Source organism: Panthera onca, chromosome D3, assembly GCF_046562875.1.
Source record: "Panthera onca isolate mPanOnc1 chromosome D3, mPanOnc1 haplotype 2, whole genome shotgun sequence".
Classification (NCBI taxonomy): Eukaryota; Metazoa; Chordata; class Mammalia; order Carnivora; family Felidae; genus Panthera; species Panthera onca.
The window spans coordinates 10,660,041-10,684,933 of NC_138350.1; the positions used below are offsets into that span (position 1 = coordinate 10,660,041).

The 24,893-nt window shown below is 53.9% G+C and overlaps 1 long non-coding RNA gene across 4 annotated transcripts; it reads left to right on the forward strand.

The window, feature by feature from the left end:
* The first annotated feature begins 863 nt into the window (after positions 1–863).
* Positions 864–12,909, forward strand: LOC132665399 (uncharacterized). Of its 4 annotated transcripts, none has more exons than XR_013551366.2 (4): positions 864–5,037; positions 5,986–6,165; positions 7,579–7,757; positions 12,628–12,909. It is a non-coding gene; the product is annotated as an uncharacterized LOC132665399 (long non-coding RNA). The 4 variants fall into 4 exon arrangements; XR_013551367.2 differs by lacking the exon at positions 12,628–12,909 and adding an exon at positions 9,708–11,100; XR_009604118.3 differs by lacking the exon at positions 12,628–12,909 and having other exon boundaries at positions 7,579–11,100.
* The last annotated feature ends 11,984 nt before the right edge of the window (positions 12,910–24,893 follow it).

A 24,893-nucleotide genomic window follows, 5' to 3' on the forward strand; every position in this document is an offset into this window, starting at 1 on the left:
AATGAATGGGTTGAGTGTGATTTCTCCAGGCTACAGATACTTTTCGGTCTAAGATGAACAGCTTTTAGCGTATGAAAGAGAGAACAAGAACGTGAAACAAATGAAGAAACATCTGTATACATCAGCATGTCCACAGGGGTGACAGGATGGAGGTTGAGCACGAAATAAGAGTGGGTTGGCTGCATTCATCATTGACTCCTTCAAGGACGCGCCAGGCCCTTGGAGTCTCCATACGATGCCAGGGAAGACTTCTATTTAAAAAAAAAATTTGGGGGGCGCCTGGGTGGCTCAGTCAGTGAAGCGGCCGACTTCGGCCCAGGTCATGATCTCGCGGTCCGTGAGTTCGAGCCCCGCGTCGGGCTCTGTGCTGACAGCTCAGAGCCTGGAGCCTGTTTCAGATTCTGTGTCTCCCTCTCTCTGACCCTCCCCTGTTCATGCTTTGTCTCTCTCTGTCTCAAAAATAAATAAACGTTAAAAAAAAAAAAATAAAAAATAAATAAATAAATAAATATAATAAAAAAAAAAATTTGGGGGGTGCCTGGGTGGCTCAGTCGGTTAAGCGTCCGACTTCGGCTCAGGCCACGATCTCGCGGTCCGTGAGTTCGAGCCCCGCGTCGGGCTCTGGGCTGACGGCTCAGAGCCTGGAGCCTGCTTCTGATTCTGTGTCCCCCTCTCTCTCTGCCCCTCCCCCGCTTGCACTCCGTCTCTCTGTCTCTCAAAAATAAATAAACATTAAAAAAAAATTTTGTAAGGGGCCCCTGGGTGGCTCCGTCGGTTAAGCCGCCGACTTCAGCTCAGGTCATGATCTTGCCGTCTGTGAGTTCGAGCCCCGCGTCAGGCTCTGGGCTGCTTGGGATCCTGTGTCTCCCTCTCTCTCTCTGCCCCTCCCCCACTCATGCTCTGTCTCTCTCGCTCTCAAAAATAAATAAACATTAAAAAAATTTTTTTTAAATTGTTTTTAAACCGGGCCATACAGACAAGTCGAATCCAACCAAGAGGCATGTAGCGGGGAGGGGAGATCTTCAGGACAGAGGGGGTGGCACCCAGAAACACACGGAAAGATGGACAGGGGCATGGAAGTGTTCAGGGGATGGCAAATTGCCATCCATTGCCATTGATGGTACCAGCCAGGGAGGGTCAGGGTGTGAGTGCCTGGCCGGCTGGCAGATAATGAGGGTTAATATGTATCCAACGCTTATCCCGTGTCGTGTTCAACACTTGACACGTATTATGAGTCTCATCCCAACGTCCCTCAGTTCCACCACCAGGGAAGTTGGTGCTGTCATCTCCCCGGTTTACAGATCAGGAAACCAAAGCACAGAGAGGTTGAGTAACTTGCCCAAGGTCACAAGGCGAGAAAGGGCCAGGGCCAGGATTTGAACGCGGCCAGCTTGGCTGCAGACGCCGTGTCTCGTCCATCAGACAATTCTGCCAGCAGCCTGTGGACTGCCGGGCTTTGCCATCAGGACACCGCTCTTCAGGGAAGGCAGGTGGTGAAAGGGTCTGCGTGGGGGTGGGGTGGGAAGGGGGGGGTGGCGTGCCACGGCCGGCCTTGGGAGCCGCGTTAGGGACAGTAGCTCAGGGCAGAAACAAAGGGAAAGGGGTTCCTGGCAGGGGAGGGGCGTGATGAGTCAATGCCGTTAGAGGCCAACGTAACAAGTATCGAGGGCTTATGGAGAAGTTCTCGGAAGCCGGAGAGAGGAGGCTGGCAGCTGTAGGAGCAAATGAGAGAGGCAGAGAGCTGCTCAGGAAAAGATGAGGAAGATCGAAGTAAATATTTCAACGTGGGGGTAGCGGGGCGGGGGGGGCGGGGAGCCTGGTGACTTCTTCTGCCCAGACCTCAGCGCGGGAGCTAATGGGAGAATGTGTAACCTGGGGTTACGGAGTATGGGCGAGGAGAAGTCAGATGGAAAAGATAGAGTATCAGAAGGGAAAGCTAATGCAACCACACGGGAGACATTAAAAAGCAATAAATCTGGGAGCCTGCATGGTATTCGCCCAGGAATTCTGTAGAGGGTGGTTAACTCTTAGAAACCCGCTCACCTGGGGCTGGGGCTGAGCACGGTGAGGGGTTGGGGGGGGGTCCCACATGGGCTGGAAACCGGGGCTCTGGACCCACCCCGAGAAGAATCAGATTCCAGAGATGTGTTTCCAGGCCCAGGGCAGCCCGGGGAGCCTCTGGAGACGGGGGAGGGAGCCCCAAATTGCGGGAGGCCGGGCCGGCAAAGGGAGTCCCGACACCTCAACCACTGGAGAACATTCTCTGGGAGCGTTAAGCAGCCCGTGGGGAAGCGAGAACCACAGGATATGATTTATTTACCTACTCCCTGACAAAATCTTTCCCAGGAGGCTGAGGATGGTAATTCTCTGTAATTATATCTCATTCGAGGTTCTGCAGGCTCTTAGACTCGTTAACTCATTAGTGCTCCCGGCACACCTTGGGGGGAGGGGAGAAAGTGGGGGAGGGATGATCAACTTCGGCGGCCAGGTGGGGGAAACCGAGGCACCCCCGGCGAGAGGTGCAGAATCAGAACTGGGGCCTCCTGGAGGGCAAATGCTTAAAGGGAGGAGAGGGAGAGGTTAGGCATGGGGTCTGGGTTCAGTCTCTCTTCTTCCTGTGTGCTCTCCTGTGTGATCTGGGGAAAGTCCCCCAGCCTCTCGGGGGCCAGGGTTCCCTGAGCTGCAAACGAAGAGAGCCGGGTACAGAGGCCTCTACGGCCCCTGACTCAAGAGCCCGTTTGGAAATTTAACCTCCCGCTGAGTCATGGAGATGTGACAATGAGAGTGGCTTTCGGGTAGACCAGAAGTGGAAGTTGGTCACGTGGTCCACAGGAGCCACCGCGAGGAAGGCTTCGTGACCTTCAGGGACCCTTCGCGAGTCTCAGGTTGAATTTATAGTATCGAGAAGCCATTCCATTCAGGGCTGTTGGCTGCAGGGGGGTCAGAAACGGATGTGGTGGAAAACTGGGGTTTTCTTGCTTCTAGAAACCCTGATTTGTCTCCCCTTTGGGTCCATGTGTTGACGGCTTCTTCTCCAGGTCCCGTTGGCGGGGGACATTCGAAAGCCATGCCCTTTCCCCTGTAAGAATTTCCACTGGCCGGAAGGAGGGAACCGAGAGCCGTGGAAGTTCTTTGGGAATCACGAAGCGATCCTCACATGTTGGTGTGGCGATTGTTACATTTTCCCCTGGCCTTCTTCCTCATTGAGTCAAGGACAGAATTTAGGGAACGGAAGTGGGACGTGAGATCGGGGAGGGGAACAAGAGTTGACAGAGCCTCTACTATGGTTCGAGGTACTGTGTGATCGCTTTCCGTCCGTCGTCCTGCCCGCTCAACAATCCTGTGAGGTACAGATCCCATTGTATAGATGGGATTGTACAGATCTTAATGTACACATTAAGGCTCGGGAAGGTCGAGCAGTTGGGCCAAGCCTTCGCAGCCAGGCTGTGACAGAGCCAGGATTTGAACCAAGGTGTCTCTGGGTAGACAATAGACTCTGTCCAGTGGTCCGAGCTTGCGTGAAGAGAGAGAGGTGGCCTCTGAGGCCGTGCGAAATCTTCGACTTCTTCTCCCTCGCCTTGGCCCGAAACTGGTTTGGGAGAGAGGGAATGAGAAACCAGGATCTTTTCTTTCGGGTTCCACCTTGGGCTTTAGATCAGGGAATCTCTTGGCAGGAAATAGTCTGACTATTCGACCAGGAAGAGTTAACTGTAAGGGCTACTTACAAGGGGGCGAGTAGGGTTAAGGGACCCAGCAAGGGACACTGGAGTTCTCTGGGGCCAGCAACCGTGGGAGCCGTTATCCCCCTCAGGGCTGCAGGGGCCGGGGGTGGGGGGTGGGGGGAGGTGCACAGAGCCAGAGAGGGTTGGAACCACGGAGACGGGCTGTCCGCACGAACCACTGTCGTGGAGGGTGATGTTTGGGGAGGAGTAGGGACTAGATACCCTGACATGATCTTTCAATCCGCCCTCCCTCCTGTCCGTAGCCAGTGCCTTCCATCAGCCGAGTCCGATCAGCCAGGAGGGCAAGAGCCTGGTGATGAATCTTCAGCGGTCGGGTGTCTGGGGAGCGGGCAGAGCGGAGAAGGTCGAGCACAGTTGTGCGTGATGCAGGCATAGACTTGGCCCCATCCCCCGTCCCTTTCGAGCCTGCCATCGGGGACACAGCCAGTGACCTTGAGACTGTTTTCTGCAGAGAAGGGCAACTCTTGGGTGCATTTCAGTAGGTGCACCGGGAATTTCTTGGAACGGTGGCGGGCCCACCAAATCCTCCCCGAAACACTCTCTCCACCTGTCAGCGCCCCGATAGGCTCAAGTGTGTGGCTGTCGCACTTGGAGAGGAATTTGGAGGGTGTATGTCTCCGGGGCATTCTCCAGCCCCTTTTTATCAGGAGTCTCATTTTGAAGGTAGTGTTTATTGGGGGCGCCTGGGTGGCTCAGTCGGTTGAGGGTCCAACTCTGGCTCAGGTCGTGGTCTCGCAGTTCGTGGGTTCGAGCCCCGCGTCGGGCTCTGTGCTGACAGCTCGGAGCCTGCTTCGGAGTCTGTGTCTCCCTCTCTCTCTGCCCCTCCCCCGCTCATGCTCTGTCTCTCTCTGTCTCTCTCTCTCTCTCAAAAATAAATAAACATTAAATTTTTTTTTCAATCATAGAATAAAAGTAAAATGAGGAGATAGCGGAATTCATAATTCATCGAATGCTTTCCACGTGTCATGGCCTGTGATAGGCTCTTGCTATTTTCAGCTTCTAACTTCCCTGGAGTTCTGAGAGGTAGGTATTCTGGGCCTTCTGTCCTGATCAGGACATAGAGGTTCAGAGATTTAACTTGCCCAAGGCCAGTCACCAAGGAAACGGTAAAGGCAGGAGGGAAACCCGAGGCTCGGCGGGCTGGGGCAAACCGTTTCCTGGCTACCGACGATGTGCTAGGTGAAGGAAAGCGAGACCACGGGAGGTTGCGAAGCTGCTCTCTGGGTTTGAACTTGCCCGTGACAAGACGGGCACGGACACCAAGCCACGTTCCCCACGCTCTGTGTGACTGAAGGTGAGTCCCGGCTAGTGTCTCCCTTATGTGAGATGGGCCAATATTCCACATGGCTGCGTGGGATTGTGAAGGGACCGGGAGGCCAGAGGGGCCACGAGGAACAGGAGGTCTTAGGAGGCCATTTGGCCTGGCTCGTGAATTCCAGCCCCGCATCAGGCTCTCTGCTGTCAGTGCAGAACCCACTTCGGATCCTCTGCCCCCCTCTCTCTCTGCCCCTCCCCTGCTCATTCTCTCTCTCTCTCTTTCAAGATAAAGAAATAAACTTAAAAAAATGTATGAGAGGGGCGCCTGGGTGGCGCAGTCGGTTAAGCGTCCGACTTCAGCCAGGTCACGATCTCGCGGTCTGTGAGTTCGAGCCCCGCGTCAGGCTCTGGGCTGATGGCTCGGAGCCTGGAGCCTGTTTCCGATTCTGTGTCTCCCTCTCTCTCTGCCCCTCCCCCGTTCATGCTCTGTCTCCCTCTGTCCCAAAAATAAATAAAAAACGTTGAAAAAAAAAAAATTAAAAAAAAAAAATGTATGAGAGAGCTTGGGCGGTCATAACAAAATGGTACAAACTGAGTGGCTTAAACAACAGAAATTTGTTTGCTCACAATTCTGGAGGCTAGAAGTCCAAGGTCAAGGTGCTGGGACGGTCAGTTTCCTCCGAGGCTTCTCTCCTTGGGTCGCAGGTGGCCACCTTCTTGTTTCTCTTCACATGGCTGTTCTTCTACGCACACGTGTCCTGGCATCCCTAATGTGCCCTATTCTTTTCTTGTAAGGACACTAGCCAGATTGGATGAGGCCACCCTAAAGAACCCCTCTAACGTAATCACCTCTTTAAATACCCTGCGTCCAAATACAGCCACATCCTGGGGTGGGGGGTGGGGGTCAGGGCTCCCACGCAGGAATTTCGGGGAGTTGGACACATTTCACATCCTAACAAACCTACTTATTTTTTTTTGTTTTTAGTTCCCACACGAGATGAGGTTGAACCTTATGAAATTGCCAGCAGCCGATCAAGTTCGAACTACAAAACGAGCGAGTCCCTTTGGAGCCTGTCCCGCGCTGCTGGTAGAGGACGGAGGTGCGGGGACCTCCTACCTCTGGCTGTGCGAACCCCTCGGGACAGATGTGCAAGAAAGACGGCAGGTGGGAAGAAACCTGTGGAGACCCCTCTCAGGTCCGGAGCAGGGTCCCTCTTGCCGCCCCCCCAGGCTAATTCTGAGGCTGCAGATCTCCCTGTTCTTCACCGCGGTGTGTATCCTACCCGTGTTTCTTGCCCTACGGAAGTTCACTTCCATCTTCCTTCCTTCGTCTCCTCTCCTCCGGGGAATCTGAGTCCCAGAGAGGATCTCATTACGGGAAAAGCAGGCAGGCTCACCTCATAGCCGTGGCTATAAGGGTCTAAGCATCTTACAAATACGAAGAGCTTTACCTTGAGGTCAGCCCTATGAGGGAGGTGTGGTCCTCTCCCCGTTTTACAGATGGGGAAAATGAGGCTCTGAGACATTCTATAACTTTCCTAGAGTCGTGCGTGCTAATAAATGGCAAAGCTGGGCTTTTTTTTTTTTTTAAGTTTATTTATTTTTGAGACAGAGATAGACAGAGCATGAACGGGGGGGGGGGGGGGTGGGTCAGAGAGAGAGGGAGACACAGAATCGGAAGCAGGCTCCAGGCTCCGAGCCATCAGCCCAGAGCCCTACTCACGGACCGTGAGATCGTGACCTGAGCCGAAGTCAGACGCTTAACCGACTGAGGGACCCAGGCGCCCCGGCAAAGCTGGGCTTTGAACCCAGGCAGACTGGCAGTTCTAGATCCCATCCTCTTTTTTTTTTTTTTTTTTTTAATGTTTATTTATTTATTTTGAGCCAGAGATAGGGAGCGAGTGGGGGAGGGGCAGAGGGAGAGGGAGACAGAGAATCCCAAGCAGGCTCCGCACTGTCAGCAAAGCCCAATGGAGGGCTTGACCTTACAAACCGTGAGGTCATGACCTGAGCGGAAATCAAGAGTCGGACGCTTAACCGCTTAACCGACTGAGCCACCCGGGCGCCCCTAGATGCCACGCTCTTGACCACTATGCACCTGCCTTTTGCAGGACTGATGAGTCCAGCCGGGGACATCAGAGTGAGAACCTGATGCGCTCCAGTCCCGACAGGTCACTGGGGACAGCAGCAGAAGTTTCTTTTTCCAGGCTCCATCCAAGGGACGGGACTCTGTGTCTTTGACCAGGATAGCCTTCAGTTCTTGCCGTCTCTTGGGCAACCTGTGGCCTCTCCTAGGGGACCGGAAGTGACAGCTGAGACTGGTTTTGTGACGCGCCGTCACGGGAATCTGAGAGCATAGAGGCTTTGAGGTTGGCGGTAGTGACCCGCCTCACGGCCTGACGGGGAGGGTGCACGAGGTAGCGCAGGGAACAAGGTCAGCACAGAGCCGGGCGCTCGGAAGGCACGCTGTGCGGCGGCTGTGGTTGGCCTCGTTGATTGTTCTGTAGCCTGTTAATTCCTAAGACTGGGATACAGATTCGACGGTTTGCAGGGTGCCTGATGGAATCTGTTTTTTCAGGAGTAGACGGGAAGGAGGCATTGGGAGTTGCAGGGCACTTACCTAAGCCAGGCGCCCTGGGAATCGCTGGACGCACGCCGTCTCAGAATCTTTGCAAACAGCTCTGGAGAACACGATGCCCGCTTTACAGATGCAGAGACTGAGGTCCAGGGATGAGCTTGCTCAAGGTCGCTCAGCTGGTAAGGGGTGGATCACGGTTTCTGATGATCTTTTTTGCTTCACCTTTTCTCGGATGAACTTTTTTTGTTTAAATGGAGTGATAATTTTGCCTTTTGAAAAATTTTAAAAAAGTCTATTTATTTTGAGAGTGAGAGAGAGAGAATGAGAGTGAGTGAGCGGCGGAGGGACAGAGAGAGAGGGAGAGAGAGAGAGAGAGAATCCCACAGGAACTGTCAATGAAGGGCCCAAAGCGGGGCTCAAACAAACATACTGTGAGATCATGACCCGAGCCAACATCAAGAGCCGAACACTCAAGGGGTGTCTGGCCGTCTGACTTTGGCTCAGGTCATGATCTCACAGTTCGCGGGTTCGAGCCCCACGTTGGGCTCCGTGCTGACAGCTCAGAGCCCGGAGCCCGTTTCGGATTCTGTGTCTCCCTCTCTCTCTGCCCCTCCCCTGCTCACATTCTGTCTCTCCCTCTCTCTCTCTCTCTCAAAAATATATAAACCTTAAAAAAAAAAAAAAAAAAGAGTCGGACACAACTGACCGAGCCACCCAGGTGCCCCCGGTGGGATAATTTTATATACAGCAAAATTCATCTTTTTCGTGTGTATGTTTCTATGAGTTTGATGGATGCAAACGGTCATGTCACTGTCACAAAGATCGGGATTCCTGTTTCCAACAGCCGCCCAAATTCCCTTGTGCTCCTTTCAAGGCAGCCTTGGGGACCCCCCCTTCCGTGTCACTGTTTCCTCCCCACCTCTCTCTGTGTCTTTTGGATACCCCTCGGCCTCCTGGATCTCCCCACATTGGCATTTTCCAGTTCTCTTCTCATTAGTGTGTTTTTATTAGATGTCCCTCCCCCCCCCCACCGTGGTTCTACGACTTTCTGTGACAGCTATTTGCCAAGTTGCTAGCTCCCGCCTCATCTCCTTTTCCGGGCTTAAACATTCATCTCACAGCCCACCGGCCTCTCCACGAGAGCTGGCATTTCGGAGGTCCCCAGCAAAACTCTTAGCGCTCTCCTTTGGCGACTTCTTTGTCTGGCATGACAACTTTCAGGGAAGGACCTCACCTCCTGCGGAGAGCCCTGCCTGGCCCCACACATTGGCTTCTATCTCTCACCTGCTCTGTGTGCTGGAAGCCAAACTCTCGCCTGATTCGGCCAAGCGGTCCTTCAAACTCTGCCTCCGGTCTGCCTGCTTCTTTCTAACTGGACAGCCGCCCTCGTTGCCTACTTGGAGACTGTGAGCCTCCCTGTGGTTTCCTGTAGGTCATGTTATTCCCCTATGAAAAACTCTTGTTTTCCTCCCCAGTGCACTTAAAGGCCCTCCTTCCGTCACACCTGAATGCTTTGCTTCCTTTAAAAAAAATTTTTTTGGGGGGGTGGGGAGAGCACAGGCAGGGAAGGGGACCGAGAAAGGGGGACTGGGGATCTGCAGCGGGCTCTGCGCTGACGGGCTGACGGCAGTGAGCCTGATGTGGGGCTCGAACTCACGAACCTCGAGAGCATGACACGAGCCAAGGTCAGACGTTCACGCGACTGAGCCACCCAGGTGCCCCCTGAATGTTTCTCTCTTCCGTGTGGGTGGAGGACAGCATCTCGGACAGCATCCCTGTTTCTCAAGAGGGTCAACACCATCACGGATGTGAGAGCATCATGCAACCAAGTGTTATGCCAATGACCATGAGGATGACCAGTGTTGTTCCTTCTCCCAGTTTCAGAGAGGGGCACCCCCCCCTTTTGTTCCTTTTTGTGATTCTGTGTCCTCCTGGCTGCTTTTCGCGTCCTTTTCCAAAGCCTTCCCCCTTCCCACCCAGGAATGCCACATGGTGCTTCATCATTCCCAGTGACAGCCAAATAATTGAATTGTTATTGGTTTGGAAGGGGGAGAAATGTTTGCTAAATTGTTCCTCTTTGGATAATGTTCACGTACTTCCCAGTTGTGATTTATTTCTGCTGTTGGCAGGCTTTGCTGTCTGGAAACTAATTCTTCGATGGGAATGCGAAGGGAAATTGATAGCGGCAGGGTGCAATGCAGTGCGGGGGTTTCCTTTTGGACATGAGATCTGGATGAAACGTCGGTCGAGTTTCTCTGGCTATGGGGAGGTGCAGGAGGTGGTCCGGGCATTGAGAATCTCGGGGTGCCCAGCTCTCTGTGAGCCGCACAGCGGGGTCTAGCCTCTTGAATCCGGGGGCGCGGGGGGGCCGTGCCTCATCATTTGCTATTTGTGTGAGCACATTCCCCTTCCAGGATCACCCCTGAAAGCGTTCTTATCCGCATTTTGCAGATGGGGAAAGCGAGGCTCGGATGGGTGAAGGTCCCTGTGGTGGTTATCTGCTGCTCCGGGACCAGCCACCTCGGACTCAGTGGCCTCAAGACCACTCATTTCTTATGCTCACAAATTCCGTGGGTCAGGAATTTGGATAGGGTAGAGAAGGGATACCTTCTGCCCCATCATCCTCTGCTCCATCATGTCTGAGACCTCAGCTTGGAAGACCTGAATGGCCAAGAGCGACTGGAACAGTTGGCCGGCTCATTCACGTGTCTGGCACCGGGGCTGGGTGGCTCACAGGCTGGGCTGAGCGGGGACAGTTGATTGGAACAACCCCACACGGCCTCTTCCTTCAGCCTGGGATCGACTCCTTGCATCACGGCACCGAGATGCATTATAGAAAGTGGCTCATGTGATTACGGGGGCTCAGAAGTCCTGGAGTCCTCCATTTGCAAGTCGGAAACCTAGAAAACCGGATGGTGTCATTCAGTCCAAGTCTGAGGGTCTACAGATGGGGGCCCGATGACGTAACCCCCCGTCAGAGCCCCAAGGCCCGAACACCAGAAGCAGCGATCCTAGCTCAAGCAGAGAGCAAATTTGTCCTTCCTCTTCCTTTTTGTTTGATGGGGGGCCCTCGACGGATCGCACGATGCCCACCCACACTGGTGAGGAGTATCTTATTTAGCCAGTCCACCGGTCCAAATGTTAACCTCTTCTGGAAATGCCCTCATAGATACACCAAGAAATCAAGTTTTCCCAACCGCCTGGGCATCCCTTAGTCCCGTCAAAAAATTAGCCATCACATCACCTTATCCTGCATCATCATCCCAGCTTTTTATTATTATTATTTTTTTAAAAAACTTTCTTTTAATGCTTATTTATTTTTGAGAGAGAGAGAGAGCGTGCGGGCAAGAGTGGGGGAGGGGGAGAGAGAGAGAGGGAGACACAGAATCCGAAGCGGGCTCCAGGCTCCGAGCTGTCAGCACAGAGCCCCATGTGGGGCTGGAACTCATGAACCGTGAGATCATGACGCGAGCAGAAGTCGGACACTCAACTGACTGAGCCACCCAGGCGCCCCCCACCCCCCAACAGCTTTTAAAACTTTGTGTGTTTGTTTGTTTTATTAAGTTTTTATTCATGTTTTGAAAGACGGGGGGGTGGGGTGGGTGGCGGAGAGCATGAGCAGGGGAGGGGCAGAGAGAGAGGGAGACACAGAATCCAAAACAGGCTCCAGGCTCTGAGCTGTCAGCACAGACCCGGACGGGGGGCTCGAACTCACAAACCATGAGATCATGCCCCGAGCTGAAGTCAGATGCTTAACCAGTTGAGTCACCCAGGTGCCCCTTAAAACTTTGTTTAACTGCCTGAAATGAACAGGGAAAAATGCCTGCTGGGGGTGAGGGTGTAGAATAGAGAGGATCGGGCACTGAGTTGATGGCAGGATGCATGCTGGGCTGGGTTCCTTCAGCCCGATGGCAGCGGCTCCCTTCCAGGGCTCAGGGGGTCTGGTGACGTGCCTCTGGGTGGCTGGCCCAGAGAGGGGCAGCCCCAGAGGCCGCACAGTGCCTGAAGAGGTCCTAGCAAGGGGTGTGGATCTCAGGCAGGAACAGCCTCCCCTGTAGAACAGGTCCCTGGGAGAGGAGGGTGGAGCCGTGAGGACATTCCCCCCTCCCATTTCCCCACCGACTGCCCAAGGCAGAGAGACAGGTCAAAGGGTGGTTTCCTCCTGTGGGCAGTCCCCAGGCGGGGGCATCTCTCCCAAATCCTGGTTGGCCGAGAGGGCCACACACAAACAGACGGAGGTTTCCCTGCAGTGGATGGTTAATTGTCTCCAGGTCGTAGGGACCTGCAGAATTAGGCCTTTCCGGACTGGACCAGGTCACACGGTCTAACCTCTTGAATCCGGTGGGCCCTGTCCCCACCCCCTGGCCACTCTCATTTCCTCGCCAGTTGTCCCGAAATCCAGGTCAGTTTCAAAGCCTGGGGCTCCAGGCTGCCTGAGCATGGGGTCACTTCCAGGGTCACTGGCTGGACAAGGAGGTCAATTTCAGCAGGAAACCTACATGTAAGTGATGCTGGCTACATCAGGGTTCTGAACAAGGGGGCTTCAGCCTCTGCAATAGCCTGGCCTTTGCATTTCATTTTACAGCTGGGGAGCCCTAGTCCTCCAGAAACTAACATTCATCATTTATTAAACAAACATGCTTAATAAATGTGTATCTACCTACCAGGCTTACAAAATAACTATCATTTGCAAACCTCACAATCCTGAGAAGGAGGTTTTTTTTTTTTTTTTACGGATTCCCATTTTAATAGGTTTTTTCTTTTTTCTTTTTTTTTTTTTAATTTTTTTTTAATTTTTTTTTTTTTTCAACGTTTTTTATTTATTTTTGGGACAGAGAGAGACAGAACATGAACGGGGGAGGGGCAGAGAGAGAGGGAGACACAGAATCGGAAACAGGCTCCAGGCTCCGAGCCATCAGCCCAGAGCCTGACGCGGGGCTCGAACTCACGGACAGTGAGATCGTGACCTGGCTGAAGTCGGACGCTTAACCGACTGCGCCACCCAGGCGCCCCTTTTCTTTTTTTTTTTTACACTTTCCCATTTAATAGATTTCCATTTACTAGATGCGAATAGTGAGTCTCAGAGTGGTTAAGAGGCTTCTTCTCCGAGGTTACTCAGCTGGCCACCATCAAGTGGAACTTGAACTCTTCCCCGGTGGCCCCCCGTGCTCAGCCGTCTTCGGGATTTCACCTTGAACCTCTGAACCCAAAGGCTTGCCTGACAGCAGGCCGCTCTTTGGCTTCTGGCTTCCCAGTTGGGAGAGGAGGAAGCAGGGGCCCTCCCTCTGACCCACCCAGCCACCCACCCGAGGTACCATTAAAGTTAATTGTTTTTACTGCCAGTTTAACATAGTCTTGTAAATTTTTTTACGACGTGGCCCAGGAACGCCGAGCTGTGTGCAGAACTCAGGGACGGAATACAGTTTGAACACAGAAGCTGGGCCCCGCCCCCGCCCCCCCCCCCCCCCGGGAGGTGTAAGATGGCCGGTATCCTCAGCTCTCCAAGGGACCCCCTTTCCCTCATCCTGTGTTACCTGGCTGACAGTCTCCAGTGAAACTGTGGCTGCACTTGGGAGATCCTGCACCCCACCCCCACTGACTGGATGGGTATCCCTCTTGACCCAAATTGGGGAATCCTCTGGAATCTGAAACCCCTAAGCCCTGGTAAGAGTTTCTGGACCTTTCAGAAAGATTCTGGGCAACTCCAGTGCAGACGGTGTGGCTCTGGGGGCGCCGGGTCTCTCCCAGCCTCGGGATGCACAGATGGGCTGGTCCAAGCAGGTGCAAATTGGGTGCTGGGGGTGCACATTCCAGATTGTGGGAAGCCTGGAGTTGCGGGTCTTGTCTTTTCTACTATTGCCTCCTAGAGAGCCCAGCCTTCCCTGACTGTCCCTTTAAGACGGGTAGCCCCAGAGTAGAGAAGGCTGTGGTTGCCGAGCACTGGGCGGCACTTGGCTTCCCCACCGAGACTTTCCCTGAGTCTGGTGTCTCTCTCCATCTCAGTGCCTGGCATCCCCATCCTGAGGCTCTGTTTTGGCATCTGGTCACGCTCGTATTAAACAAACTGCTACTTCCAGTGCCCTCAGAAAGGTGTCAGGCACACCCCAAACATGTGTAATGGGTGACTTATTTGGCATTCATGATTAAGCCCAAATACTCAGAAGGCCCTTACTCTATGCAAAGCCTTGTGGTAGGTGCGGGGGGCGGGGGGGGGGCGGGATATACAGAGAAGCCCGGCATCCTTGCATTTAAGGGGCTTTTAGTCTGGGCGTAAGCAAAATATGTAGACGTTAGGAATGGGAGGAACTTCGCAGCAACCCAACAGGTAGAGCGCGGGTTCTCAAAATGTATTCCGGAATCGGCCGCACCAGCAAAGCGCGCCCCGGGGAACCTGTTAAGAAAATGCAAATTCTCCGGCCCCCTCGCTGACCTATTGAATCGGATCTCTGGGGTGGGGCCCGGAAATCTGGTTCTAACAGGCCTTCCAGGTGGCTGTAATGATCACCAAGGTTGAGAACCAGTGATACAATGGATACAGGCAGAGGCTTTGGAATGAGGTTTGAATTTCCCTGTTAGTTTCAAGGTTTTGGCCAAGAAATTCGAAGAAGCTCAGTGGGGGCTGGGAGGAACAGAGGGGGAGGAGAGAGCGAGGAGTGCGGGTGGGGGAAACTGGCCCCAGCCCGGTGAAGATGAGGGTGAGGGGAATCTGCAGCCCTCTCCCCGACAGGGCCTCCTGGGTCAGCAGCTGCCCTTCTCGGCAGGATGAACCACTGGGCACGACCCAATTCGAGGAGGTCGGAGAGGAGCCTCAGGATGTGCCCACCCCATCTGGAGCCTGTAAACCCTGAGTTCAGCCCAACTCCATCTCTGCTGGACAGCCTGCCTTTGGGGGCACCCTAACCTTTGTGAGAGCCTCGATTTCCCCAGTCTTGGGGGATCACTGAGACTCGGATGAGCCTAGAGGCTGGTAGAAACTCCTAGGAAGCTGCACAGTCCGGCGTCAGGACCAATTTCCAGCGTTACTCAGGTCAGCAGCTCATAGAAAGTTCCTCTCTGGTGGGGACCACGAAGCCCGAGCGAGAGAGGTAGGTGGGGGCGCACGCTGGCTCGGGGCTGCGGGTATTGGGGGTGGTGGGGTCGTATATCTTTTAGGAGAATAGTCCACTTGGGGTGGCACGGCCATAAGGTTCACGTGCAGGCTTTTCTCCAAAGCGCCTGGAGTGATTGGGTGTCTGTATGGCTAATGAGTTGCTGAGCCTGAGGGCTGACTTGGGAAGCAGGGGCCGGTCCGCCTGGACCTTGTGGGGCGCAGGGTGCACCGCGTGGGGCTTAGGCGACCTGGGCCTTCTCCCAAGTGGAGGCAACTGTGATGTAGAGAGAATCCGCGGCAGGAGAGCTTGATCCTAGTCTGGAGGGTTCCGTAGGCTTTCCAAGTGGTTTTTTTTTTTTTTTCTTTTTTTTTTTTTTGCGTAAAACGCAAACAATGCCCGACCTCCAGCATAGGATCCAATGAGCCAATGATCTAGCTCCTGCCTACCTTTCAGGACTCAGCTTTTACTAGGGCTCTGCCCGGGACATTCCAATGGGTAGGTCCTCCCCAGACCCCAGGCCCCCGCTTCTGCCGGAGCCTGAACCACTCTCCCGACCTCCTTAAATTCCCGGAGGAGGGAGGGGGGCGAGAGGGCGGGGAGGCGCTCACCTCCCGGGGTAGAGGAGCTGGAGGCCGGGTGAGTTTTTCCCTTCCAAACTCGAATGGGAACAGCCCCCGGGGGGGCCGCGGCCTTGCCCCGCGGCCACTGCCCGGCCCCTCCCCCGCAGCCCGGCCGGGCTTTGAAGAGCGCAGTTTACGAACTTTTCCATTTTCCTTCTGGAGGCGTGTTTGTTCTTCTCAATCACCTCGCTTTTTTTTTTTTTTTTTTTATGAGCTTCAGAGCTGATCTGCACGTTCTTCCCTCCGTGTAATTTCAATTTGAACTCTTCCCGGAGCGGCCTTTTCCCTCTTGTGGCCTGCCAAGTCGTTTGAAGGCTGCGCAAACATTCTTCCTCTCTCCTGTCCCCGCGAATCTCGGTCTACACCCGCGAGGGGGAGGCGGGGGCGGTTCGGGTGGATCCGAGCTTTTCAGCAGAAGCCTTCAGACAGTTTCGGAGGGCGAATTGGGGGAGGGGAGGTGAAACATCCGAATAATGGCCTCCCTCCATGGCCCGTTTTCATGATTGTGTGTGTGTGTGTGCGCGCGCGCGTGTGTGTGTGTTTGCGCGCGCGCATTCCCTGATCCGTATTGGGAGTCTTTCGAAGGTGGTGGAGACGGGAAAGGTTTGGGGCTCCTGTGACGTCAATTTCCTTTCCATGGATTTCCTCATTCAACTTTTGCCATTTTCCTGGCGAGGGAGGTATTATGGTCATTTTTCAAGCGAGGGAACCTGAGGCTGAGCCATGAGGTCAGTTTCTCAGCCACCTTGTTGGAATTCAAATCTCATTTGGAGCAAAGCCCTTTTTTGACAATAATTATTAGTTATGACTTAATGTAACACCATTAAATTCTTACAACAGCTGCCTTCGCTAAGCAGCTATTATGTGCCAGCTACTGTTCTAAGCCTTCCACTCATTTATTTTCCCACAAGTCTCTTTTATAGCGCCCTTATGAATTATGTACTTTCCACACGAGGGAGAGGAAAATCAAGGCACAGAGGAGTCGCCCCCAATTCACACAGCAGGGAAGAGCTGGTGTCAGGTTTTGAATGCAGGCACAGGCACCCCTACCCTCCACTGTTCATGCCTTTGGAGAATTTTCCCCAACATTATTCTGAGTCATGTGAAAGAAATCCCAGGCTAACTGACCCTGGGCTGTGTTTTCTTCCCCAGGGTCACTCTGGGGACAAACAGGAAGATGTGGGGGGGGGGGGGCAAGGAGTTATGTAAGGCGGTGGCTTCAAAGGCGGCCACCACTGGGGTGCATAGCCTTGGCTCTGGGCAGCTAGGCAGTCTACAAGCTAAGGGCTGTCCACTCTCCATCTCCTGAAAGAGCCTACCTCCTCTTAGTCCATGGGCTGACCTGGTTGGGGAGTAGATCCAGGGTGCATCTGGGAGGGAGGCCTTGAAAGTGGAGGTGGTGGGGGGCAGATCAGGTGTTGCTAATAAGAATAAAAATAATAGGGGAGCCTGGGTGGCTCAGTCGGTTAAGCGTCTGACTTCGGCTCGGTCATGATCTCGGGGTTCGTGAGTTCGAACCCCACATTGGGCTCTCCGCTGACAGTGCAGAGCCTGCTTGGGATTCTCTCTCTCTCCTCTCTCTCTCTCTCTCTCTCTCTCTCTCTGCCCTTCCCCCACAGGTGCTTTCTTTCTCTCTCAAAGAAGCTTAAAAAGTAATAACAGTCACGGTGCTACCCATGATACATAGTTCTTTTTTTAAAAATATTTTTAAAATATTTGTTTATTTTTGAGACAGAGGGAGAGAGAGAGAGACAGTGTGAGTGGGGGAGGGGCAGAGAGAGAGAGGGAGACCCAGAATCTGAAGCAGGCTCCAGGCTCCGAGCTGTCAGCACAGAGCCCGACGCGGGGCTCAAACCCACGAACCATGAGATCATCTTGAACCCATGAACCGTGGGATCATGACCTGAGCTGAAGTCAGTTGCTTAACTGACTGAGCCACCCAGGCATCCCTCCATAGTTCTCTTTGTATGTGAACAGCCCTGGAGATAGGGACATTCAGTTATTTCCTTTAAAGGACACAGAGAGGTTAAGACATTTGTTCAGAGTCAAAGAACCAGGAAAGTAGCGGGTACAGACCTTTCTAGGGGGATGGGGGGGCGGGGAGGCTCTCAGTGGGCTCTCCCTTCTTGTAAATTTGGCACCTGCTAATGGCAGTCACTTCCGACTGCCTCTGATACAGGCCACAAAACAGAATGAGAGGACCTCAGGGCAGTCATTCTAGCGATCTTCCAAATGGGGAAACTGAGGCCTGGGGAGGGGTGGAACGTGACCTGCAGTCCCGTAGCAAGTAGCAAGTTAGCTCGTAGACCCACATAGACGTGGCACACCCCCACTCAACCACCCTCCTCCTCCTGCTCCTAATTCCTCTTCCTCCTCTTCATTTTCTTTTTCTCCTTCTCCATTTTTCTTTTCCCCCTCCTCCTCCTCCTCCTCCTTCTTCTCCTTCTTCCTCTTCTTCTCCTTCTTTTCCCCTCCTCCTTTTTCTTCTCCTTCTTCTTCATTATGATTATTACTGCTCTAATTTTTTTTTAACGTTTATTTATTTTTGACAAAGAGAGAAAGACCCAGTGTGAGCAGGGGAGGGGCAGAGAGAGAGGGAGACAGAGAATCCAAAGAGGCTCCAGGCTCCGAGCTGTCAGCACAGAGCCCGACGCGGGGCTCGAACCCACAAACCGTGAGATCGTGACCTGAGCCAAAGTCAGACGCTCAACCGACTGAGCCACCCAGGCGCCCCTATTACTGTCACTTAAGGGCTACACCTTCTTTAGCCCCCACCATAAGCCAGCCATGTTGCAATTTACCATACTGTATCTCCTTGTCCTAAATCTGGCACGGAGCTGGACCATCCTTGACACGATCACAGACACCAAAGCCAGAGTCCCAGGAAGTGGATTGTTCCTGCAACGACTGGACGGACTGGTATCGTCTGTGCTGTGATCAATAGCTCCAGAAATGGGCAGATGAATGTCTTGGGACTGATTTATTGAGATGTTTCTCTTCCTAGTGACTCTGGGGAGGGCGGAAACAGAACTTTTCACTACGGAAATTGCGCCTTTTCCTTCTGTGCTCCAGAAATGGGAGGGTGATTAAAGGATGCCCAGAGGGGGCTGGTGCCCAAGGCAGCAGGTGGAGGTGGCCTGAAGGCCCCAGCTGGGAGGAGTGTCTCAGGAGACCTGCTGTGGACTTCAGTCAATGCATCAACTACATTGGGAGCTGGGCACTCGGCTGGGTGTGGAATCAAGGGGCAGAGAGCGGGGTCAACCATTGTCCCCCCAATTAGAGTTGGAGGAGGCGCTTTGCATTAAGTGAAACTTTGGTTGGCGAGCATGATTCGTTCCAGAAACATGCTTGTAACCCAGCGCGCTCTCCTATCAAAGCGAATTTCAAGAATCATTGGCTCGGTTGCGATCATGTGACCTTGGGCGGCTCATGCGGTGAGGCTTCGCTCGTTTATCAAGTTAAAATTGATCAGAAATGTTTGCTCGTCTCGCGGAACACTCGCGGAACAAGGTACTTGCAATCCGAGGTTTGACTGTTTTCCAGAGCCAGAGAGGGCCCTCCGATGATGGCCGTGAACTTGACCTCATCCACACTGCAGGCTGCCCAGTGGAGCTTTGAGCAGCAGGGGCCTGGGACTGTGGGGTGGTGGACGTGGCCATGGGGGTGTCTCCCCGATGGCCCCAGGGGGTTGCGTGGGGGTGGTCCAGCTCTGAAGTTCATCCTCACCCCGTGCACGCGGGGCGGGTGCACATTTTTCCACATTATGGGCCGGAGAGACGTGCCTAAGCTCTCAGGCCTGGGAAGGAGGAAGAGAGAGCAGTCCAGGAGGGCGGGCAGTGCAGGGGAGGGAGCTGCGAACAAAGGGGCTTGCGCTGCATCAGGCAGGGCCGCTGAGTGACGATCCCCAGGCCCATGCTTGGAGCCGGCTGCCGGGAGGCACAGGGGGCGGGGAGGGAGATCCCGAGAGATAGGCGCACACAGAGACCCAGACAGAGGTTGGGAGACAGACTGCCTGAGATGGAGAGAGAACACACAAAAAGGAGAGATGGAGGTAGTTTTGGAGGTCGGCGGTTGGAGGGAGAAACACGGAGAGATACAGGGAGATAGGAAACAGAGACGGGGAAATCCGCAGAGAAGGAGAGACCGGAAGACAGACCCAGAGAGTCAGAGAAGACGGCAGAACCACGGGAGGGGGAGAGAAAGAAAATCGAAGGGGAGAAAAGGACCCGGAACTGATAGGGAGACAGAGAGAAACAGACAGACCTAGAGAGAGAGAGAGAGACAGGCAGAGGAAGAGACGGAGAGAGAGAGAGCGAGTAAAGGAGCAGAGATGGATGAGACGGAGAAGCAGTCAATATGATTTGTGGCCGACGGTGGACAGAAAACTAAATCAATGTAAATTCATTTCAGAGCAGGGATCTGAGATTATCTGAGTGCTTGACAGACCCCGCTTGATGGGTCCTGGGTCCGGAGACCGGTGCCTCTCGGGCCCCAGTGTAAGGGGCTTCGCACAGCCGCTCCCTGGGCACTCAGAATTCACGTCCAGCTGCAGGGACACGCGTGTGTGTGTGTGTGTGCGCGCACGTGTGTGCGCGCACGGGGTCACACAGCCTCTCCTAGATACACACACCCTCACCACATGTGCGCACGCCCTCATGCGAGTCCGCCATTCACACTCACCGTAGCACGCTCGTGTGTGCCACATGGATTCAACATCGCTTGAGCACCTACCACGTGCTCGGGAGTGCTGGGCTGGGCGTTCAAGATGGAAAGAGAGAGGAGAAAGTGGAGAGGATCCTCTCAGGCTCCCCCTTGAGGTGGGGGTGCCAGGGTGGACCGGGTGACCAGAGTGGGGGGGGGAGGGGAGAGAGTGGGGGTGGAAGACCCGGGAGGGGGGGTGGGGGCAGGGGTTTGGGCACTGGGACCGTCCCTCAGCGTCTAGGACATAGGCACTACCCCTCTGACTTTGGGAATGTCCAAATGCAGGGTCTGTGGCACGGGAGGGATGTCCAGCCCCTCTCTGTGGTCGGGGCCAAGACCACCCATCTTCGTGCAGGTGAACTTGGGACAAGTCAGGCCTCTCCGAATTTAGACTCTGCCCTTTCCTCACCCTCGACCGCTGATATGAGAAAGCAGAGGGCCGGGGGTCCTGTCCCTTCGTTAAGTCTCAGAATGGGTCCCCATCCGTATCTGTGTCTTTCGGGGAGTCGGACACAGGGGCCTGCCTGTCTCCATTGCCAAGTTGGGGACCCCAGCGTCTACCCCAAAGGGGATCTGTGGGGAGGGGGCCAAGAGGTGTGGTCTCCTTTCGTTTTTGCGTCTGTGTCCGGGGAGGATACACGGTGATCCGGGCAGAGGGTGATGACAATACCTGCTCCCAATACCAGCTGGTCGTTTTCATTTCTTTCTTTCTTTCTTTTTTTAAATTTTTTACCGTTTTTATTTATTTTTGAGAGAAAGAGAGAGAGAGAGAGAGACAGTGCGAGCAGGGGAGGGGCAGAGAGAGAGGGAGACACAGAGCCGGAAGCAGGCTCCAGGCTCCGAGCTGTCAGCACAGCTCAGAGCCCGACGCAGGGCTCGAACTCACAAACTACGAGATCATGACCCGAGCCGAAGTCGGACGCTCAGCCGACTGAGCCCCCCAGGCGCCCCTGGTCTTTTTCATGTCATTTCAAACATCCCAGTGACTGTAATAACAGCGAGTGTTTATTGAGCCTGTGCACCACACACAGGGTGATGTGCTGTGTGCGCTTTGCCCAGATGGAAACCTCACCGAAGGCTGAAAACAGCCCTGGGACGTGGGGGTGGGGAATGACTGCGAATCCCGTTGTACCGATGAAGAGACTGAGGCCAGTGGGGGGGGGGGGGGGGGGGCGGCGCGGGGAAAATCATATGGCAAGACTTGACACCCAGACAGGCTGTCTCCAGAATGCAAGCTTTTACCCAGCGTCCATCCTTGGAGCAAACAGCCCTCACCTACCCCTGCAGCCTCCAGAAACGGACAAGATGTGGTGCGCGCGTGCGCCCGTGAGCACGCACGCACGCACGCACACGCGAGGGTGTCGTGGGTGGCGTAGATTCCAGGGGTCAGTCCGGAGTTGCCCTGGGACTCTGACGGCAGAGACCCAGGCCGGGAAGAACTTTCCCGAAAAGCAGCCATTTCCTGACTGCAGACAGGGCCTTCCCTGCCCGAGCCCACCAGTTCATTTAAGCTCTGCTTTGGTCCTGCTGCAGGATTGCAGAGCCGCCCGGCTCTGTGCCCAGCCTGCCTGCCGTGTAACAAGATAGTTTATATTATACCGCTGAGCAGAAATAAAACTACTGAGTCAAACGTTGCAAACAGATGCCGCCGGCCAGAGCCCAGGGTCCGTGGCCAGATGCCGTTGCGGGCACCCTGGGAGGGTAGGGGCGGGGAGTCTGGTCCCTCCAGACCCTGCGGGTTGGGCTGGGGGGTGGGGGGGGTGCCGCTGGAATTGGAGGTTTGGGGGCCTGCTGAGAGGCTTTCGGAAATGGAGAGGGGAGGAAATAAAAGAAGGAAAGGGGGCATATCTTTCTTTCCCAGACTCCTTCCTCACACACATTCCAGCCCTTGTGACCTGCCAGTTTGTAGCTGTTAGTGGCCCCTCCTTGCATGAAGTGGTGAAGCCCAGAAAGCCTCCCTGAAATACCCCCAAATAAACACGCTCTAACCGCCCCCCCCAAAACCCCTTCTAAGAAGATTCAGCCTCTAAGCTCACCAGAGGTTTCTGGATCTTCCCTCATGCTGTCTCCTAATGCATCTCTCCCACCACCCCTGGGTCCTCTATGTCATCTTCCAGACTGCAGCCCTCCGTCAGCCCCGAACTGGTAAAGTCATGCTCTTACTCTCACACCTTCCTTGGCTCCCCATTGCCAGCCGCCATAGAGCTTCTCAAAGAATAGCCTGAGGCACGCATGCCTGGGAGGGTTTCTGAACTGCAGGTTCTAGGACCACACCCCTGTGCTCCTGAATCCACCCCTTTGGAGGCCAACAATCTGCATCGTAAACAATCTGAAAACCTTTCTGGAAGGAAGCCAGGGGAGATACATACATATATGTATACACATGTATATATATACATGTGTATATATATATGTGTGTGTGTGTGTGTATATACACATGTATATATATACATACACACACACACACACACACATATATATTTTTTTCCAAACGAGCCCGTTGGGGAATGAAGAGGGTCAGTACAGCATTCCTCGTTCGGTTATCCGTCATGTTGGGAGCACCTACTGTGTGCCAGGTACAGGGGAGACTGCAGGCACAAAGTAAGCGTGGGTCCTGTGGTCTTGTAGTTCCAGAGACTTAACAGGAGGTGATGGCGATTCCATCTTCTGGGTGGTTCCGGAAGACATCCTGGGGAGGCATCCCAGGGCTGGGTATGATGGTGGGTTAGCCTCCAGGGTTCCGGTCGGCGCTCCTGGTGGAAGCCTGGTGTTAGCAAAGGCTCTGAGGCAGGGAATTGTGAGACAGGAGGGAGGGCACTGACCTTTCAGCAGCATCGCAGACCTGGATGTGGGTGAGAAACGTTGAGGAAATGGGGAAAAGCTCCGTTTTCTCATTCTGGGGAGACTCCCGAGGAGGTGGCGGCTTATCTCATCTTTCGTGGAAGCCCCTGGAGGGAGGTGCCTGAGGAGCTCTGGAAATGTGGGTTGAATGAATGGAGGAAAGCAGGGTGGCTGGAGGGGAAGGTGGGGAAAAAAGACAAAAGAGAGGAGAGGGAAGGACAAAGTGAGTAAGGAGATAGGGGAAGGAGGAAGCAGGAAGGAGACAGTTGGACCCACTGTGTGGTTGGTAAGCTCCAGCAACTACTTGGAGGCGGGTAAAGACAGCATAAGCAGGGATGGTGCCCAGGCGGAGGCTGAGCGTGTGTTCTGGGAAACCGGGAATGCGGACGAGGCTCCTACCCCACCTGCCATTTTCTCCCGCGGGGACGGGGGAGCTTCTTCAAGGGAGGCTGATAGAAAATGTGTTGCGGGGGGGTTGATATCAGGGTGGGCAGTCACAGAGGCTTCCAGAGAAAAGGCGATAGTGTGTGTGTGTGTGTGTAACAGGCAGAGACATTGAAAGCAATCAAAGTAACTCTGATTAACACTCCTCTCCCACCGCCTCCCTCCCAGATCCGTTTCCTCCCAGCCAAGGCCCAGGGCAGACACGTCTGACTGTAACCCTAAGAGGCAGGGGAAGCTTGAGCAATTATTTTTATGCTAAAAAAAAAAAATTAACAAAAAAAAAAAACCCGAAACCCTCAACGATGCGGGCGTGCTCAGGGCCCAGCCAGCCGAGCCCTTTGAGACTTGGTGGAGGCCCGGCCTGGCCCATCCTTGAGGGTCCCTTCTCTCCTAGCCTCCATATGGTCTGGCCTCTATCTTCTGCCCGCCTGTGACAGACAGGCCAGGCCAGGCACCCCCTCCCCCGCCGGGGGCCTGTCCCCTCTGAAACTGATCCCTGGCCTTTGGATCTAATTTGTTTCTCTGTCTGCGGGGTTTGGGGGGGGTCTTGCCTGGAGACGCGGTGGTCACAGGTGACATCAATCATGTCTGCGTCTTCCGAGGGCTGGGGATAGGATATCAGAGAGGTGACCAAGCATTTGCCACATGATTCAAATCATCTCAGCATTGATTAATTGGGTTCATCCTGAGATTCTGAATCATAACAACTGTTTTTCTCCTTCACGGAACATCAACAGGCCCTTAAAGGGGAAGGATCCATTTACCCAGGGCATGTGGTGCGTTAAGTTGATGAGCTCCTATTAAATGTTAAATGCTGGATGCATTTTAGACAAACTCGATTTGCTCAAGATACTTTTCAAAGGTTTTGTGATGATTAGACATCTCTCTCGCTGCCCCGCCTCTTCCTCTCTGGCTTTTCCTGGGACGTGTTTTGGCTTCAGCCTCTGACAGATGTGATGAGGGAACGTGTGGGCTGATAGAGAGGGTCTTTTGGAGGGGGGCTTGGGGGTGGGGGGAGAGCCCCCACAGGCTGTTTAAAAGTGATACAGTTTCTGAAAAGTTTAACAAGGCAGAAAACAATCCCGGATGCCAAATTTGCCTTCCAAAAGCTAAATATCCGGAATGCGTCCTGCCCCTAAATGGAGGAGAAAACCGTATTTCCAAGCCAAAAAAAAAAAAGAAAAGTGGTTTTCTAGAGAAAAGAAATTCAATTTCTGCACTGCTATGGGTTCTGGAGGCGGAAATGAATGAATGTGCTTGGCGTGGAAACAAAACTCAGTTCTAATGCAAATCAGTGAAACCGGGGATCTGATGGGGGGGGGGCCCCCCCGAATGGAAATTCACGGAAGTTTCCTATTCTGCCTTTCCTACAAGTGAACAGGATACTCAGCAGGGCGCTCTTCATACTGGCCGTGTTACCTTGGATAAGTCACTGTATTGATCTGAATTTCAGTTTATAATAATAGAATAAATAAGATTCGCTGGACTGTTGAGAAGTATAAGCTCAAGGAAGGGTTAATGGATGGCTCAGCACTCACTGTGTTCCTGGTCAACACTCAGCAGAGAGCTGTGTGTGTGTGTGTGTGTGTGTGTGTGTGTTGGGGGCGGTGGCCATGCT